The sequence below is a fragment of the Raphanus sativus genome, chromosome 6 (assembly GCF_000801105.2).
Source record: "Raphanus sativus cultivar WK10039 chromosome 6, ASM80110v3, whole genome shotgun sequence".
NCBI classification, from domain to species: domain Eukaryota; kingdom Viridiplantae; phylum Streptophyta; class Magnoliopsida; order Brassicales; family Brassicaceae; genus Raphanus; species Raphanus sativus.
Window position 1 is genome coordinate 4808511 of NC_079516.1, and position 3607 is coordinate 4812117.

Consider the following 3607-nt stretch of genomic DNA (forward strand, 5'->3'; position numbering starts at 1 on the left):
GAAGTCACCTTAAGGATTCTCCTCCCACAACCGAAGCTTGCAGGATCTTTGACTGGCCTCTGCTATGCACACGTCCTTCTCATCGAAGTGGAGGCTCTTCGAACTTGAAATGTATTTTAGTCTTTTTGCAGATGTTTGTCATCCCGGCTCTGATACCAATTGTTGGGCTTTTTTAAGTCCCATGTCCAACTCTTCGGCAAACGATTAGTATGATATTATCCACTTTGGACCCATAGGCAAACCCCACATGGATTTGTTCTTGGGTTGTTACTCCCAAAAAACCTCATACTAATCAGAGTTGGACATCTTTTATATACTAGACATTATTGTCTAAATTTCCAATGTAAAACTTTGTTTGTATTCGTAACAGTTTCTTTTTTTTTTATCCAAAAGTTTTAATAGGTAAACTATTTGTTCATTATTGTTGTGGTTACGATCTATTCAAAGATGGAAAATATAACCAACCAATCTTTTTCTACAGTTTAAAATTCGTATTCGGTACACAATTTACGGTTTGATATAGACAAGTATGTGGTCTGATTTTTTTTATAAAACTTGAATATGTAAAAGTTACATGACAAAAATTGATGTCAGGAGTAATCATTCGGTTTCTATGAGTATAAAATCGATTGTCGTAAAGTTTCATGATGGCCACACTTACAGGTCTAAGGATGGATGACAAGCCTCTAGTTTTAATGGGAAATCGTGGTTTCATTTCATACAACTTTTAAATTATGAATTCTTAACATTTTAGAACTGATTGATGTCCCTGACTCCCTGTTTAGGGTTACAAGCATTTACGTTTTGTCTTACGTTTAGTTTGTGGTTTAAAAAGAGATCTTGGTTTGGTTACTAACTTACTCGTTACAAATATCAGTGCAAGTCTACCCGGTAGACCCAGGGGCGGACCCAGAAAATAATTTGACGTGGGGCACAATATATAAATTTATGTTATATAAATATAATTGATTTAAACTATATTTAAAAATACATTAGTCATTTTTCTAAATAAATAAAATATAAAGAGATAGTGTTTCAAAAAAAAAATATAAAGAGATAAATTTTCTAATTTTAAATATTTATTTTCAATAATACATTAAATTATATACGCATATATTATATAGTAATTTCATTATAAAAATTTATTCCTTTTAGTTTTTATTTTTTTCTAACTGTTGAAAAATAATCTTAACAAAAATAATTATCAAGGTTAAATATTAACACATTATGAATTTTTATTTTGAAAAAGTAATATTAAAAAGTGACTGAAATACTATAAGTAAAGTGACTGAAATACTATAAGTTGGATACTTTTTTCAAAAAGAAAATTCAGTAAATAATAATTCAATATTTGAGTCTATGTATTATTGGTTAGGATTTAATATTTAAGGGATAAGGTTAGATTTATAAATTTATAGAAGTATTTGGTTTAGTCATTTTCATTATAAATGTAAAATATTTATGAGAACAGTCATATTTTAAATATAAATTTGAAAAATAACACTGAATTTGTGGTAAATGAGAAATTTTCCTATTAAAAACAGAAATAAACAGTTGTTAAAAATAGTTATGGTAACAGAATCAAAAGAAAATATTTGATGAAATAGTGATTAAAAGTTGTAGAAAAATGGAAAATACAGAAATGCCACACTGGAGTTCGAACCTGATAACTGGGTGGGGCACAGTATATCCCTTGTTACCAATGAGCTACATTGTTTTCTATGTATATCATTGTTACAGAAAATAGTTTTAAGTAGTATGTGGCACGTGCCACAGGTACTACCAACATGGGTCCGCCCCTGGGTAGACCGGTACTCACTTATAGAGATCTCTGTGTGTCTGTCTCGTGTTATGCTTCTAGATCAATAGACGGTGATAACTGTATATATTTTGAATGATTTAGGTCTTGTTGGTATCAGTGGAAAAGGACTATACGTGACTATTCTTAAGTCGTATGATCTCTTTGTATATGTTTCCCATGTTTGTTTTCTTGATCCATGTGCATGTAAAGATTGTTCCTTACTACAAAAATCTGTGCAGACATGTGGTGGTTTTATGATGCTGATGGTTTGATTATGAGTGACAAACTCTCGAATTTTTTCAGTAATTAAAAAAGCTCTGTTTTTTGCTCTGAAAAGCTCTGTTTTTCGTCTTCTAATGTCATACTGGAGGTGACGCCATCCCCTCTGATGAACAGAAAGTAGCCCCTCCTGTTTAAAGACTCGAAGAGCTCTGCGACCTCCTCCTCCGTTCTTCTCATGTCTCCATAGTCAAGGAGTTTTCATAATTCATCCTCAAAACGTCTTGATAGCAGAAGCCCCATATAGTTAGGCATAAGGTTATCTCTCTTCTGACTCATATCCCTTTTGATTATAAGTTTGTTCCTTTGAGAGCAAAACTCGTGAATGAATATTGATTGGTTTGGGGATAGCACTGACACTGGATTGAGTAGCAGCGAGAAGAAAAATGACGACGACCAATTTGCAGATGTATCATGACCAATTTTCTCTGGAATGACTGTTGGCGAAAAGCCTGCTCGTGGTGGTAGTCAGGTGCCTGAGCTATTTGTCATGTTTGGGTCAACTGCAACATAAACGATTTAATATGGCAAGCTTCTCATTGAACAAGACTCAAATTTTGTTCAATTTACTTTTATACGTGCAAACATCATTAGTCTCACCTATAATAGCTAAACTTTACAACCACCTTTGTCTGCTTTACGTATACTGATAGCGATAGCGCAACAACATATATATGTTCATATGGTGTAAGATCATCTTGCTTCCTCTCGCGGCACAAAAAAGAGTATCTTGATGCTTGCTAATATCCAGTGTTATTTCATGAGAAATGGTCACAGAAGACTTCAGTAGATAATGGAGATCTAATAAATCTTAATCATATGGTAAGCCTTTTTTGTCTTCCTCTTGTTTGGAGTCAATTATTCTTTGGAATGAACATGTAGTTTCTTAGAATTGTTTTTTTTTTTTGTTTTCACTCGTTGATCCTAGATGTGTTTATTTTGTTCATTTTGCTATATATATGGAGAGACTGTGTCTGTGTGTATCAAAATAGACAATAAAGGAAATAATTTAAAGAAAAAGAAGAGGAAATAGTTTAAGAAAAAGGAGTTATTTCCATTAACATGCTCTATTTCTTCTTGGAGCACTGTAAATATATGAGTTTAGTTTCAAGTTGTCATTTACACTATTATTCTCCATTTCTTCGTGGAATTATGTTATTTCACTTACTAGTTAAAATATAATAAGGTGTGCTTGCAGAGATTTGCATAATGTTGGGGGTTGTTGAATCTGCCTTTCTTTGAAACTTGGACCTCCCTTTCAATTTCACTAGCTTTTTTATTTCTTTGCCTAAACTTTATGGTGCTCATTACACCAATGGTAAACTGGTGTGGGATTCAAATTCTTAAAAGACAACTAGAAAGCAAGTATAAAGACAAAAAGTTTGCCCACAGTTGCAATATAAAGTAGTGTTTTTTCAGTTCCTTCAAAATATTGAACACTTTTAAAATAAAAAGATGCAGTTGTAAAGCGTATATACCATCATAGTAGAAGGCATAGTAGAAGGCTAAGTCATTATACACCCACAG